Source organism: Coptis chinensis, chromosome 4 (genome assembly GCF_015680905.1).
Source record: "Coptis chinensis isolate HL-2020 chromosome 4, ASM1568090v1, whole genome shotgun sequence".
NCBI lineage: Eukaryota > Viridiplantae > Streptophyta > Magnoliopsida > Ranunculales > Ranunculaceae > Coptis > Coptis chinensis.
In genome coordinates this window covers 15,388,133-15,406,091 of record NC_141459.1, presented here as the reverse complement: position 1 = coordinate 15,406,091, position 17,959 = coordinate 15,388,133, and positions in this window count along the sequence as shown.

Here is a 17,959-nt window from a genome sequence, read left to right as displayed (position 1 = left end):
ACAATGTTTCAATCTACTTAAACTCTTAAAATGATAATCAACAAGAATTAAAATTAGATCTATAAATTGAAATGACAAAAATCAAAATTGATAAAAATAACTATTTTATTTATCTAATCAATCAAGAACAATGATTCAAGACTTAATCTAAAACAAGAATTGAAATTAGAACTTAAACTTAATTACTTTACTGAAAACTAGATCTAGAATTATATATATTTTTTAGGTCTAACTAGCTACCATTAACAAAGAGTTAAGCTTTAGTTTTTATACTTTCAGATCGAAAAATCGTGCATGGGCTTGGAGCCATGTTTTGGGCCAGAGAATCAGGCCCAAAACCCAATTCTTTCATTCCAAAAAGGCCTCTTCAGCTGCAGTTGGCTTCAACAGACTTTTTGTCCACTTCTGCTCCTCTGATTAGATCAAGGCTTAGACCATTGGAAAGCTCTTTCCGATCCGGTCGTTTTGACATAAGGTAGGCCCCATTCCAAGGTCTGAGTCCAAAGATATGGCCTTTGGAAGTTAGGCTGACTTGTGTCTTTATTTTACGCCCAGCGTCGACTTTTCAGCTTTTGACCGGGGTTTAGAAAGGCTTTGTCTTCTTGAATCTTGGCCTTTAATCACGGAACTCCTTAGTAACCGACCTTTGCTCATTTATCTCGCTAAAGTGGCACATTTCTGCACATAATAGACTTTGAAACCTGAAATGCATAAAAACACGTGTCGGTGTTAACTCTTAATTATTACTCACATAATTGGTTTAAAAGTATGACTGTTATAGGGTTAAAACTACAGTTTTGGGCTCTTATCAAACCACCCCAAACAGCATTTTGCTTGTCCTCAAGCAAAGATGAGAAATTAGAATAAGTGACCAAAAATGGAGTTCTAACTACTCGTTTATTTGAGTCGCGATTGCATTGACCATATGCAACAAGGCCTTAAACCACTAGAAATTCCCTAGTGGGCCGAGTTATAGCCTCATGAGAGTTTTCGATTGAAGGTACTCACAAACTTCAACTATACTCCAACGACTAAGAAATAAAATTATTGTTTCCTCATTCATGTCCCAACTATCTATACATCTCACTATCAAATGAATAAGAATAACCAAGTCAAAACCTAAGCTAATATATGCATAATAATCAATCATCTATGATACAAATATAAATACTATGAGTAATACTATGAAATGCCTAGCAGGTTCGTTTCTGAAAACTCGAAATAGCGTCCTTAAGTAGGTCCTCACATAAATGTCAAGGCAAAAACCACTCTGATTTTTCCGCTCAAGTTTTGCTACTCGATTGTGCGGTGGGCACACTTTACCTTACAATCTCAATGACAACAAGGAAGCCGAGTCGATCAAACACATCGCCACTTACTATCACACTAACCTATTCCTAATTGAGCTAGAGTTCTTTATTAGGTGTTCATGGGGATTAGGAGATGGTTTAAGAAGGAAGGAAATGGATATTCAAAGGACAAGTCGAGATAGTAGAGTCTTCATATTATGTAACTTAGAGAAAACCTTGTTATTTACTTTTGCTTCTACACTTTGTTTCCATCCTTAGCCATATTTTTTTCTTTTTTTCTTTGGTTTTAACTCCTTTTTATTCTATTTTCCGGAGTTTTTATTTTATTTCTATTTCTATTTTTCTTTGCTTTGGATGGAAACTTTTTTCTTTATTTTTGAAGCAATTAACTAACTTTTGGTTACACCGGTTTTTTCTCTTCTTCTTTCTTCCTCATTCTATTCTCAGACTTATTCTAGATTGGGTAGGTTGATTTTTTTTTATTTTTTTTTATTTTGTTTTGTTTTTTAAAACGGGGTAAATGATTTGTGGGTTATGAAAGGCTAAAGAAAGGCTCGAGGGGCTTAATTAGGAAAATAATTCATAGGTTTGAATTTACGCTATATCGATCCAAAGAGGGCCTAAATTCTCGCTTAGGATATGGCATAGTGATCAAGCAAGTGGGCGTGTGATTTCTCTATCTGGATTTTACTTCTCCCTTGTGTCATTTCTCAAATATTTCGCTCCTATAAGGCTTTAGGCTATATTCTCACAGGATTTGTAGAATAAGTACTCTAGCCTAGCTTTCAGAAACTTACTGCTAACAATCATAGATACTCATGTAATATATTTATAGATAGATGCAAAGATTATTACCTATATATTAACCTAAGTTTTCTAACAATTATTACGATGCAAAAGCTCATTTGAGACTTTCTAGATTGTTAAGAGCATAGAGAAAGAAAACAATACCAATATTCCTAAGTGTATAGCATAAACTTATTTATTTATATTTTTGAAATTTTTTAACTTGAAAACAAATGCATATTATACATTTCTATATCCTAACGGATGTTTTAATTACCGTGTTTCTATGCCCCAAAACAAGAAGCATGCTTTGTCCTCAAAGCATTTAAATAAAGAGGGTAGAAAAATACCATGGAAACGCGTGAAATGCGGGACATCCGCAAAACAAGGTTAGAACATACTAATATAGGAAATAAAAATCGACGCAACTCTATAAGAGTTCCACCCATTATGGGGTTAACAAAATTAAATTGCTTGGGACATAAGCGGACAATAACAAAACTAAAACTTACCTTATCTCCGCAAGCATCCTCCTCCTCATTAAAGAGATGAGGTTCCTTCAAGATCCCGCCCGTCCATTATAACTTGCCAAGCTTGCCGCCATTTATCATCTACTAATGCTAACTTTGTTAAGTGTTATTATGTCCGATGGGATGTGCAGGCGACCAATTGAGGTCGCGACCGCCATCCCCGGCCAAGTCATTATTCGCGAATGGCGAACTACCTAATTGGTGGGTCTCATGACTTCAACCCTTTTCCAATCTATGAATTGTGCACATAATATAGGTAAACAACTACGCATGATGCGGCTTACCAACACGGGCATAAGAAGATACTTACGCCTCATGGTTTGGGCTCTCTTAAGACTAGCGACTAAAACTTCGGGGGAATGTCATATCGGCGACGTCCCTCGCCTAAAGCGAGGAAAATGTCACGATAGATCTTGTTTTGCAGAAATGAACTCGCCATTCCCCAAAATATTCATCGGGATGAATAATATGGTGGTGCCTACGTTTAGGGAAAGGCTACCAAGGGCAATGCTATATCGCCCCTGGTCTATTACTCGAAATACCCCTCCTCCATAATACTCATGGAAATATGTATAATCATAAAGATATGTATTATCGGTCATATATGCCCATGTGTGACAGGTCGGTATTGGTAATCCTGAAACTAAAGCGACCACATTTTTATTGAATTTATGTGTCGGGTCATCGACTATGACGGAGAATTCTTGTTCTCCATCCCCGATTAAAATAGAATTTAACTTGGTCGTAGAAATAAGATAAAAAGCGTGGTGAATATGAATCGTCATCACTTACCAGTAGATGACGCCATCCTAACTGTAGGATCCTGTGTCGAAATCAATGTCCATAGGTCTCGGTTCCCAACACGTCTTCGAAAGACTGTTCAGGTATGACTATAGGAGATGTCATCTCAACGACTCCTTGAGCAGTTCAAAAATCACGGAATGACCCTCAAAAAATTGGAACTTCCGTGTTCACAGATGGCGGGCGGTGGTCACTTCGTGGGGTTTTAAATTACAGAGTTTGGGCGGTCGCTCTAACTAAACTTTTTGTGAAAGTGTATGCTCTCGACGGCGAAGCGGCGGCGCTTCGTAAAGAATCTTTGAAGGAGTTTTAGAGGAAAAAGAAGGAAAAGCTTGGAGTGAAAGGTGCGGGATGATGTTGGGGTGTAGTGTGTTTTGTTAGTGTAGAATGAAGGAAGTTTAAATAGGTTATGAGCTTCCAAAACGAATCGTCAAGTTCCCAAATTGTTTTAAGGCAATTTCCGAAAATAGAAAAATTCCAAACCCGAAAACGGAAACAAACCATTTTCGTGATTTTCTAAAAATCCTAGTATCTTTCATAATGGATTTAGAATAGTAACTTCTAAACTCTCCTACATTTCATGCTACCACCACACAATTCATAGATATGCCGATATCGGCCAAATTCTCAACCTTTCCTCCAAGACAACTTTACAGCAGATGATCATATAACGAATTATATTAAAACTTAAATTTAAAACCAAACAACATAAAACAAACACCTTAATATTTAAATTTAACAACTGAATTAAAATCCAACTAATAAAACAAAATCATGAAATAACAGCGAACACAAACTGATGGTGAACACCTAGTTATGTGATGAAGATGGACCACAGGATGGAGAATGGGGATGGAGAATGGCTTGAACCATCGTCGCTTCGGCGACGACGCTCATACATGTCGGACTTCGGCTGAAACAGAGTCCTCCACGGGTGGCATCGCGTCGTAGCATCTCTATTCGAACAAAGCGTTGTGCTTCCATCTCGATCTCCGAGTTTTGCATCTTTGGGCTTGTTGATCTTTGGTGGATAGTTTCCATGTTAGACAAGATATCGTCCCCGAACCCTTTCGAGCATTTCAAGTCTCGTCGAAGGTTCGTTTGCTTATTTCGAACTACAATCTGTCTATCTCGATATCTTCACAAATACCATAAACTAAAGCTAAAGGTTTGCAACACTTGCATGCGTTCTAAATTAGAACTACAAGTATTTAATGCATCGTCATCCGGACATGTCATATCCTCCCTTTCATCCCTCGACTCAACCACCTTTCCTTCGATTAATGCCACGTCTCTTGGATGCAATCCAGATAGATACTTGCATTAGAATGCAATTTGATCTTAATAGGAGCAGATTTTTGCGGCGGCTAAAAGAGAGCATGATCTTAGTGATCAATACGGGAAGAGGCGCCAAGCTCTTTCCCACTCCTCTAATCACATTAAGCATTAAATCGGGGATGCAGAAATTATACTTATTTGTTTGCAAAATCTAGAGAACGTCGCAGACATTGCGGCCGATATCATCGACTTTGTCTTTCCCAGGGGCGTTCCTACCAATCCACCGAGCTTCTGACCGGTTGATTGGTTCGAGGGTCGATGGCGGGACTTGAATGAGATGTTGGATTGTATTCACCCTCCACGACAAAGTATCCTTTCATCAAAGCGGGAACTCCGGTATCTTTGGGATTCCTGAATTGTCATTACTAGGTTACTTTCAAAGCGTAATTCCTATTCAGATTCCCAACAACCGTCTCGTTACTTCCTCCTCGTTCTGCTACCTTTATGAAAATCCTATCCCCCTCGATTCTCGCTTCTTATAAAAGCTGTTCTACCAAATCATAGTGATAGAACTCCTCGACGAAAGTACCACACCGTCCGTTCAATCCCTCCTAATCATCTCCGCGTCGTAAAATGGCGCGAAGCTGTCGGAAGCAAACGCGTGCTCCGGCAAAATTCTTCGTCGTAGCGCCATTGAAGTTTCTGAGACAACTAATGGTTTTGTAGACTGTGGGGGAGGCGAGTTTGAAGAAAAACAACTAAAACAACGGTGGTGGCGGTGGTTACTTGAATTGGTGGCTGTTTTCGGAGTTGGGGTGGTGGTGGTAATGGTTTGGAGAAGATTTTAGTTGGATTGAATTTTCTTGGCGTGGGTGTAGTTAGGTTTCCTTTTCTCTTTTTATTTTTTTTATTATTTATTATTATTATTATTATTTTTTATTTTTAATTTTGTTGTTTAAGGTTTGTTTTAAACCTTGGTAACCGGCGGGATTGAAAAGGAAAGAACTATGCATTTTTGGGAAGGAAGGAGACGATACGATCGCGTCGCGGTTTGGGCCCAAGCCCAATTTGAATTCCGAGTTTTCTGTTTTTTCGCGCAATTTCAAATTCAATTTGGCGCTTCGTTACTGGTCCGATTTTGGCGAATGAGTTATGGAAATGATCAGTAGAGAATTTCCAATTCAATGATCCATAAAACACTCAATTCCAACCATGGGTGACGTATAAGAAGGTGGAAAACGCCTCGAAATGCGTGTGTGACGTAAGTTATGCGAACGAAGGAAATCTAAGTTTAAGATAACGTCAACCCTATTGAACTACAAGTAATGGGCCTAAGCAACATAAATGGAAAGTTCGGGAAATCCAAATGGAAAGACCGATTGCCCACCCCCAAACAAATTTTTAAACACAAAATTTGTTCTAACGTGGGTCGTTTAAAGTCAGATTCCCCAAGACTTGTTGGATTGCTATTTCTATTATTAAGAATTTATTATTATTATTATTATTATTATTATTATTTTTTAGTTTATTATAAGAAAAATAAAAAACAATAAATACATAATTCACCCCATAGAGGAACATGACTCCAAAACCGAGAAAACATGCAAAAGTGGAAAACGTGAATTATGTTAACCGTGGACTTAGGTTAGGTACTTACAGACCACACACTCCCTAAGGAGGGCCCGTTACTGAATGGTGCATTTTACCACTATATGGAAGTGAAAGGAAGTACACCAATGGCAAAGGTCAATCCTCATAGACAAGGTCCTGTAAAAGGACTTCCTTTACATCAGGGGACAGAAGTTCGTGAAAATGTTTTAACCGTTAACCATTAACTTGAAAGGTACTGTTATCATTGGGATTTACCAAGGTGATTGCCCCGTAAGGGGTGACTTCAGTAACCAGAAAAGGACCAGACCAACGGATTTTTAGTTTCCCTAGGAAAATATGTAGACGGGAGTTGTAAAGCAAGACCTTTTGACCGACCACAAACTCTTTGCGCAAGATTTGCTTATCATGAACACGTTTCATGTTAGCTTTATAATCCTTCGCGAGATCGTAAGAATCACTACGGATTTCTTCAAGCTCATTCAATTGCAATTTGCGTTTGACACCTGCCTCATCAATATTGAAGTTAAGGCTTTTTATAGCCCACAGAGCACGGTGCTCTAATTCAACGGGCAAATGACATAGTTTCCCAAATACAAGTCTAAAGGGAGACATACCTATAGGAGTTTTGAAAGCAGTTCTATATCGCCCATAAGGCATCCGAGACGCTTGACCGATTCTTTCCTATCGGGGTTTCACAGTTGTTTCTAAAATCTTTTTGATTTTCCTATTAGAAACTTCTACTTGTCCGCTAGTTTGTGGATGATAAGGAGTTGCTACTTTGTGTGTAACTCCATACTTTTTCACTAAGGATGCAACAACTCACATTTGCAAATATGTGTTCCACCATCACTAATGATGGCTTTAGGAATGCCAAACCGACGAAAATATATTCTTTAATAAAAATACAACGGTCTTATGGTCATTGCTATGGCAAGCTAGGGCCTCTATCCATTTAGACATGTAGTCCACGGCAACTAGAATATAAATGAAACCGTGGAAACTGGGAAGGACCCATGAAATCAATGCCCCAAACGCGTCAAAATTTCTACTATCAAGATTGGATTTAATGGCATCATATTACGTTTAAGTGATTAAGCCCAAGTTGTTGGCAGCGAATACACGTCTTGCAATGCACTTGGGCATCCTTAAAAGGGTAGGCCAATAAAATCCACATTGAAGAACTTTAGCGGCTGTTTTCATCCCACTAAAATGGCCACCACACTCTTTGTCATGGCGAACGATAGAACTTCATTATATTCCCTTTGGGGAATACAACGACGAATAATCGATCCAAGACAATACTTAAAAGGTATGGCTCATCCCAAAGAGTATAACTTAACTCTAGCCAAGAACTTCTTACGTTCATTTCTTGACCAATTATAAGGTATAACATCAGCCGCTAAATAATTTATAATGAAAGATACCATGGTCTTTGAAAAATCGCGATATCTGGATGCTCATCGGGAAAAGAGTCCGGTATGGACTCGGAATCACTCGATCGTCGTTTGTAAGTCTAGATAAGTGGTCGGCAACCACGTTTTCGACCCTTCTTTTGTCCTTTATTTCTAATGTGAACTCTTGCGGAGAAGGATCCATCGATTAATCTGCTTAGCATCCTTCTTTGCAAGAAGGTACTTAAAGGTTGCATGGTCCGTGTAAACTAAAGTTTTAGAACTAACCAAATAAGGGCCGAAACTTATCTAAAACATAAATGACACTAAGAATTCTTTTCGGTAGTTGAATAATTCCGTTGAGCATCGTTTAAGGTTTTAATAGCATAATAAATAATGATGGACTTATTATCTAGTTTTTGTCCCAAGATCGCACCAACTGCATAGTCACTAGCATCACACATGAGTTCGAAGGTTTAGACCAATCGGGGAGGCTGTATAGTTGGTGCAGAGGTTAAGGCGGCTTTTAAAGTTTCAAAAGCCTCAGCGTCTGACAGTTAAAATTAAAATCAAAGATTGCATCTTTCAAAAGCAGATTAGTTAAAGGCCTAGCTATTTTCGAGAAATCTTTAATAAACCGCCTATAAAACCCTGCATGGCCTAGAAAGGCTCTAATATCACGGACGGTCAGTGGTTTAGGTAAAGTCGCTATCTTATCTAGTTTGGCCTTATCTGCCCGATGCCATCACTAGATACGATGTGACCTAGTACTATGCCCCTTTTCACCATGAAATGACACTTTTCAGTTTAAAAGCGAGGCTCTTTTTTTCACCGTGTCAAAACCTTAGACAAGTTAGACAAACGATGCGTGAAGGAGTCTCCATAGATAGAAAAATCATCCATGAAAACTTCCATAAAGTGCTCTACCATGTCACTAAATATATGAAGCATACACCGCTGGAAGGTACCAGGAGCATTACAAAGGCCAAAAGGCATTCATTTATAGGCATACGTTCCAAAGGGACATGTGAAGGTAGTCTTTCTTGGTCATCAATATCAATAATAATCTGAAAATAACCTGAGTAGCCATCCAGAAAACAATAAAAAGCATGACCAGCTAGGCGTTCGAGTATTTGATCTATAAAAGGTAAAGTAAAGTGATCCTTTCGTGTCATAGCATTTAAACGTCTGTAATCAATACAGATCCTCCATTTCATAGGACCTTATGTGACAACATAGTCACCCCTTCCCGTTACGTACCATGGTAACTCCCCGATTTCTTAGGAACTACATGAATGGGGGTTTACCCATTCGCTATCGAGATTGGGTATATGATACCCGCATCGAAAGTAATCGTCGTAAGACTTCTTCCCTAACCACCTCTTTCATGGCAGGGTTCAAGTGACGCTGAGGTTCGCGAGAAGTCTTCGCGTTATCCTCCAAATGGATACGATGAGTGCAAACATTAGGGTCAATTCCCTTAATGTCGGCTAGGGACCAACCAATTGCCGACCGATGTTCCCTAATCACCCGGATTAAACGTGTCTCTTCATTCTTAGATAACAGAGAATAATCATCCGGATCAAGTTGAATATATTTTAACTCCGGGGGAAGAGGTTTAAGCACTGGGGTGGAAGGAAAATCAATAGATGTTTCGTCGGGGTCCTCATTTTGCATAATGAATACTTGCTTAGGTAGCAAGTCTTCATACTTAATATATGGAGCAACCGGGCGGTCTACAATTGGTGTGGACTCAAGGATGGTGTTGACTTCCTCTAAGTAGGAGTCATTTACAAAATCTGAAATTCCAAAAGAAAGGAATTTGTACATATTGTTTTCGGGAAACGTGTTGTTAAAATAATCTTGAGCTAAGCTCTCGATCATGCTAACCTCCCCATCTATAGACAAATCTAGTAACTATTTCATCATTTTAAAACATTTACCTCAACCGTAAGATGGCCAAAAGATAAGGACATCTTACCATCGCGCAATTTATAAGTGCGTTGACGATTTGCCAAGAAGCGGGCCTCTAAGATGATCGATACAGTGAGTCGTTAGCGACTTCGTATCGAGGATAACAAAATCGATGGGATAGTAAAAATCCCGAACCTTAACAAGCACATTTTCCACTACACCTTTAGGATACTTAATTGACGTCCGCTAATTGCAACGTTATTTTTGTAGGTTGCATTTCTTTGTAGACCTATTTGTTTATACAAGTAATACGGGAGTAAGTTAACACTCGCCCCTAGGTTTAATAAAGCGGTCGTCGTGTGGGAATCTCCTAAGGTGCATTTTACAGTAGGACGACCAGGGTCCTTGTACTTAACAATTCCATTATTTTCGGATAAAGTTGGGAACTATTTAGTTAGAAAGGCATCTTTAGGCATGTTGGTCTTACGCCTAGTAGTGCACAACTCTTTAAGAAACTTAGCTTGGTTAGGTAGCTTTTTAATATCTTCGAGAAAAGGAAGGTTTATCGTTAGATTTTTGAAAACGTTCCTAATCTCCTCAAAGTTAGTATCCCTGGTTAGCATGGCTAATTTCTGAGGGAACGGTGGTTTCGCTCTATATTTAGCGTATGGCTCGACTTGATATGTAACCTTGGTTTTCTGTTTCTTTGTTTGTTGTTTAAGTGGTACCTCTACAGTGGTAGGCTCTTCAGTTTCTACTTCGGTATCTAGTTCGATATCCGGTGTAGGGAGTTACTTTGTTATCAACCACTCTTCCAGAGCGGAGAGTGGTGATGGCATTAAGGTCACCTACGATTGTAGTTTCCGTACTAGTATTACCGTTTACCTCAAAGGTTGTGGTTTGCTGTTTTAGGGTTTGGTATCGCTTTGTCCCGAAACACGCCTTTTGGTTGGGCTTTCTCTTGGGCTAACTGTTGTATGCCCCGATTTATGGATTGTAAAATCTGTTGGTTTGATTGAGTCATTGATTGGAAAAGTTGTTGGGTAACCCGTATAAAGGCGTATAACGATCCGGATGTGATGGTGTAGTAGTCACGTGGTGGTGCGAATCGAACTATCTCACGTTGATTATTTATGGGTGGGTTGTGATAGTTACTATTGTTAACCTGAACGATACCTCTATTGGTATTATAACTATTATAATTACCCGACCTTGTGCTAAACCTTGTCGTGGTCAAGGCTTTGGTTGTTATAATTATTATAATTTCCCCGACTTTGTCCCCTGTCCTTGCCTAGTGGTGGAGCTTGATTATAGTTGTTTGCTTGCCTAACATTTTGGTTATTAAACCACGGAGGTGAAACTTGTTGATTGTTTCGCCAACTAAAGTTGGGATGTTGTCTCCATGGGGCATTAGGAATAGGATAGCTATTAATGGAGCAAACATTGTCTTGCTCTAATTGTTGTTGTTCATAATAGAGAGGACAATAGGATTCAGGGTGCATGGGACTCAAACGGACATTACATGGGTTGGAGTTGACATTCATGATTGGGGATAGGCTTTTGTTGTCAGAGAAATAGCCTCAACCTTTTTAGTTAGAGATTCGATTAAAATTTTAAGTTCTAGATCGGGTTTCATCTCAAACATACCGGCGGCCTTAACTGTTGAAGAAGAACTAACAGAGCGTGGGATATCATCACTACCCCCAATTGTTATTACGTTTAGTTTGATCTTCTAAAATTTGTAAGCCTCCAGGGCTCCTTTACTTAGGAAACTACCCCATTCATTATGTCAAGGACTTCTTTATGGTGATGTTGAAGTCCTTTGAAAAGGCACGAACTAACGTGTCTTTTGCTAGGTTATGGTGTGGACACTCTATAAGCGATCGGTGAAACGATTCCAAGCCTCGAGAAAATGATTCATGAGGATTTTGTCGGAAAAATGAATCTTGGAAAGCATCTCATCCGTCTTTAGGGGTGGGTAAAAATGTTCCATAAACAAGTGAACAAGTTTAGCCCACGAGTCCACGAGTTAGGCTTTGGGCGATTAACCAAGACGTTGCCTTATCGGCTAAGGTGAAGGAAATACCCTCAGTTTAATCTGTTCGCACCAACCGTAGGATGATGGAATGTTGTAAGGACTTGTTCAATTCTACGCATGTGTTGATAAGGTTTTTCATGGTCTAAACCATGGAAAACGGGTAACAAATTAAATATGTTTGGGGGAATTCGAAAATCCCCCACTGGGTCTGCTAGAACGATGCAAAATTTAGGGATATCGCTCAAGGCTTTGTAAAAATCGGAGAGAGGAGTCTCTCTTTCTTCAGCCATTATGTCAGGTGTGGTTGGTGGAATAGTAACTAGAGGTGTAGTGATTGGTATACTCGATAGATTTGTTTGTTGACACTGACGGTTAATTACGTTCGGTGTTTTTCTCCGACCAGACCTTAATCACATGCAAGTCTAAGTCTAAACACGACAACACTCCAAACAATCTTGATATTTTAGTATAAACCTCTAACTGGAGATGCGAGGTATGGAAGAAAGGAATACGATAGCGTCCTTGCTTCGCTTTATGAATAGCATCTTGTTTTCGTGTTCGATTGTAAATAACAAGTTAGAACACTGAAAAACTTAAAAAATCGAAGTTCGAAACAAACCTGTAGAAATCCGGAAAATTTAGCTTAGGGCGCGGGTGCGCTCACTTAGGGCGCGGTCGCGCTCCGTGTAACTTGAAGTTCTAGTGTTTTATGGGGTCGCTCAAAGATCCAGCTTTTTGTTCTCAAGGTTCGTGCTTTCGGTTAGCGCTTCGGTTAGGTCGCGTGCACTCCGTATATTTTTGCGGAACTTTTCAACACTGAAACTTACAACCACAGTATGAATCAAACATGGGTGGGTAGGTTTAATGGGACTTAAAAATGACTAATTATACTATGAAAACAATGCTAAAGTGAAACTAAGATGGCAGCGGCGCCATTTGATAAACGTTAAATAAATAGTTTACCTACGAAATGAACGATGAACTCAAAACGTAAGTAAACTAAAACTGTTTACGTGTCTATATTTATCAAAGTTTCTACTCTCAATTCTATCGAAATAGAGTGGAGTAACAAATTCGTTCCACTCCTAGTTCTCTAGCATGGAATGTTTTCTAGTCTAATTAATCGGTCTTAAGTCTAATGAGAGCTTTACGAAGGGTGTTATAGATACAATATGAATTTGATTATGTTGAATTTAAACTACGAATGCTATAGAAATATGATTGTTTTTGAATCTAGATAAAGGATTAGAGGGGAGTTGAATCTACCTCGAATCCAACTTAATAACCTAGCATAGATTCTTGTATCTCGATTCTCACGTTCTTACGGCAAGAATTTCGAGTTCTAATCCCTAGTGTTCATGACATTTCTACCAAATACTAACTAGCATGTGAGGTCGTCCACCCATTCTCATGGCGAATCACGACCTTCTAGAGTGGAATATATTCTACAATGCTTCTACACTATACCACTAAGTTTTCATCAAAGCTTCATCAACCCCTCTAATGGAGTTTTTAACCTTGAGTCATCAACCCATAATTTCCCATTGAATTATAACTACACATCATATTAAAATTCTAACTTAACTAATTTAACTAACAATGTTTCAATCTACTTAAACTACGAAATGATAATCAACAAGAATTAAAATTAGATCTATAAATTGAAATGACAAAAATCGAAATTGATAAAAATAACTATTTTATTTATCTAATCAATCAAGAACAATGATTCAAGACTTAATCTAAAACAAGAATTAAAATTGGAACTTAAACTTAATTACTCTTACCGAAAAACTAGATCTAGAATTATATATATATATTTTTAGGTCTAACTAGCTACCATTAACAAAGAGTTAAGCTTTGGTTTTATAATTTTAGATCGAAAAATCGTGCATGGGCTTGGAGCCATGTTTTGGGCAAGAATCGGGCCCAAAACCCAATTCTTTCATTTCAAAAGGCCTCTTCAGCTGCAGTTGGATTCAATAGATTTTTCATCCACTTCTGCTCGTCTGATTGGATCAAGGCTTAGACCATTGGAAAGCTCTTTCCGAGCGGTCGTTTTTGACATAAGGTAGGCCCCATTCGAGGTCCGAGTCCAAAGATACGGCCTTCGAAAGTTCTGCTGACTTGTGTGCTGTTTCTGCCCGCGTCGACTTTTCAGCTTTTGACCGGACTTTAGAAAGGCTTTGTCTTCTTGAATCTTGGCCTTTAATCACGGAAGTCCTTAGTAACCGACCTTTGCTCCTTTATCTCGCTAAAGTAGTACATTTATGCACATAATAGACTTTGAAACCTGAAATGCATAAAAACACGTAATCAGTGTTAACTCTTAATTATTACTCACATAATTGGTCTAAAAGTATGACTGTTATAGGGTTAAAACTACAGTTTTGGGCTCTTATCACCAACTTAATGGGAGTCATGGCAGAATCACGTGATCCAACTCTACAATTGAGGACCTATCTCGTCTTATCCATGCGAGTATCATCCAGACTACATGATTTGGTATGCGAGGAATTCTCACATTCGATTAGTAAACCTTGAGCGTCCTCCTATTCATTTCTCCCTAAAGACACTTCCTAACTATACACCGACTGTGAGCATTGTGATTTTTAATTGAGTTTCTCTAATTGTGATTTTTTGAATTCGATTGGTAATTTATCTTGATTTTCCTTTTTTTGACAAAATGACATTATCGATGAAACTAGTCGCATGCTAGAGAGAGGTCTGCAATTGGCTGGGAATAATATTCCAGAGGAAGCAAGGTCCTCCTTCGAACAGACGTACAACTTGATTAGGTGCAAGTACAGTGGTGGACGTTATAGTTCATGATTTGTTTTAGTTTAGGGTTTGTAACTTTGTTAACTTTATAATTTGTAACTTTGGAAGGAATGGATAGATTAAATTAATGAATTTTGATTGGAATGAATGAATTTTGATTTTGGAATGAATGGATGTTAAGTAGAATTTGTTGTTATTTGAGTTTACAATGAATGAATTTTGGAAAGAATGAATGTTTGTGTGGTTGTATGGATATGAAAGTGTTGTAAAAACAAAATAAAATTCTAAATTGTTTTTGTCCAAACGACCAAGCCATGTCGTCTCTTGACTGCTGAAATGACCCAGCCACATCATTCCTTTGAATTCCCAAACAACCAGCTCAGATCGTTTCATGAAAAAACAGAGAACTCTTATCAAACGACTAGTTCAGACCGTTTGGTTCAAAGGTCAAACGACCAGTTTAGATCGTTTGGTTCAAAGGTCAAACGACCAGTTCAGATCGTTTCATGAAAAAACAGAAAACTTTTCTCAAATGACCAGCTCAGATCGTTTGGTTCAAAGGTCAAACGACCAGTTCAGATCGTTTGGTTCAAAGGTCAAACGACTTCACCATGTCGTTTGGAGTATAATAAAATAAAATAAAATAAAATAATACTTATTCCAAATTACATCAAAATATCAAATTGACAACATTGTATAACTTAGTCGATCACTCAATTTCCAAATCAAATCAAATAAAAGCCCAAACATTAATTATTTTCAAATAAATAAAAAATAAAGTCAAATTACACTTGTTCCAAATTACATCAAAATAACATGTCAAAATGAATTTACAAATTACATCAAAATTTCATATCGACAACATACAAACAACTTAGTCGATAACATGTACTGTTGGGTCTTCAACAGGCTCGTCTTCCCATATTAGATTAGGAATGTTCAATGCCATAAATTGCAATTGCCTTGCTGTAAATGCCAAATTTCAACTTTCATCAATATCATATCGAGCTCTAAGACATTGGCACATTACTGGAGGAATCGGACAATCTTCAACAAGTTCAACATTGACAAAATGATTTCCACCAATATGTGCGCTACCCAACACTTTTTTCACTCTCTCAAGATTTGCTTGGGTTCTCAGTGGCATGATAAGGAAACACTGACGACTTTCTAAATGCAGGAGGACAACATTTAATCTTGAAGCAAATAGGTATTCAACAAAGGGCATGCTCATCCACTTTTTTAAGGGTATGTAACCTTCTTCTTCATGTGGGATTGCTTTTTTCACATAGACAACCTCATTTTGAGTGTACAAAATATAATAAAGGGGGAGGTGGTCAATAAACTCTTGGTACAAGTCCTTTTTCATCTGCGGCCAATCTTTTTGACTTCTTCCTAATGTAATGCACAAAGCTCTATAACTGCAGTTGCCATTGCCAACATGGTCAATGACTCTAACAATGTATTTGTGCATTTCTTCAGGAATATCCAACCCGTAATTCTTAGGACCCTTTGTCTTTCCAAAGTCTACCCCATCTTTCACATTTCGTGGTGTGGTTGTTTTTGGAGAAGCCTTATTTCTTGGTGTGGCTGTTTTTTGTGTTTTTGGTGAAAACTTCTTTCTTGGTGTGGTGTGGGTATTTGGGGTGGTTGTTTTTGGAGAAAGCTTCTTTCTTGGTGTGGTGTGGGTGTTTTGAGTTGGTGTTTTTGGAGAAGGCTTATTTCTTGGTATGGTGTGGGTGTTTTGGGTGGGCGTAGTGTTTTGTTATGACGAGACTCACTCCTCATGGTCATGTTCAAAATGTTCAAAATGAGATGGATCTCGCTTTGAAGAGTTCTCATCTCCAGTTGGAAGCTTTCTCTTGCAGCTACATTTCGATCGACCTGTCACACCTCAAATTTCGACAGAATTCGAAAAAACAAAATTTGTTTCCGACTCTTCGATTTTCAAGGTTTGATGCACTCTCAACTCCCAAAAACCCATAATCAGTTTAAATACGCAGATAATTAAAAACCAATAAAAATTTTCAAATAAACAAAAGTTCTCTTCATTACAAAAATTCACAAATAAGATTAGGATTACAAATCTCCTTTCAACCCTCTTTAATTATAATTACAACTAAAAATACAAAACAACATTTGTCTCAACTAAAATCTATTACACCTTAAGGGAAAACAAAAACATATCTTGAATGCGACGCTAATGCAAACCACAAGTAGCAACCAACCTTCTTCAACACTAAATCTGTCAAGACTTATCAACTATGTTCATTTAATGAACACACCCGATAAGCAAACATGCAAATCGGGTCAGCATTATAAACAATGCTGGTGTGAGTAGCTCTAAAATACAACATATACTTATACATATATTTACACACTAAATAAGGCAGTTAATTTCTCCACCGAGGCGCCTTAACATCCACGAATAATACAACATCCTTAAGTACAATAATGAAGGCAGGTAGTTCCTCCACTGAGGCGCCTTAGCATCCCAACAATAATACAAAGGCATTTAGTTCCTCCACCGAGGCGCCTTAACATCCACGAATAATACAACATCCTTAAGTACAATAATGAAGGCAGGTAGTTCCTCCACTGAGGCGCCTTAGCTTCCCAACAATAATACAAAGGCATTTAGTTCCTCCACCGAGGCGCCTTAGGTTCTAACTAAACTACTAACCGGCCAAGCATATTCTATACTTACCGCATTTCATGCTCAATTACAGAGTGGGTTGTCTCTGCGCAAGTAATTAGTTTGACCCACCTTTTTGTAAAACCATATACAATCATATATTTAAAGATATATCATTAACCAACATATAACCATAATTAGATTATTTCAGGCTTTCTTTGCGTGTCCCTAAAATCACGTCGTATCTATGTCTTACCTAGTTTCCCTGGCTACCACAATCGCTACCCAACGCCGAACATGTACATCCACATGCCTCCCCTCACATAATAAACCACTTCGTGCATAGCTACCCTAAGCGGGATATCGCATACCAGGTAACCCTCACACGAAAGCCATTATGTGAGTACTGCCACTATTCGGCATAAATTTGCGAACGGAATAATTCAAGCCACTATTCGGCTACGCCAGGAGGGCCATTCAGATTCACTAAAATGCCAGAAGGGCCAATCAAATTACTTATGCCAGAAAGGCCATTCAGATTCACTGAAACGCCGGAAGGGCCAATCATATCACATATGCCCATCACAAGGGCCAAATCACATGAGTTGTGGTAGCTAGGTTTTAGGATTTTCGTTACGTAATTTATTCAAGTGTCATACATTTATATTTCAAAATAATTCTTATTCTATCTCATGCCAGTATACTTAATTGTACTGAAGCTCAACGTTTCTCGTTATAATACAATCTACATTATCACGTGCCAATACTATTTATTGCACGATATCCAAGTATCTCTATATCAAATCTCAAAACTTATTATTTCACGTGCCAATCATATATTGCACTACACCATATGGAATATCTCAAGCCTTCATAAATACTAC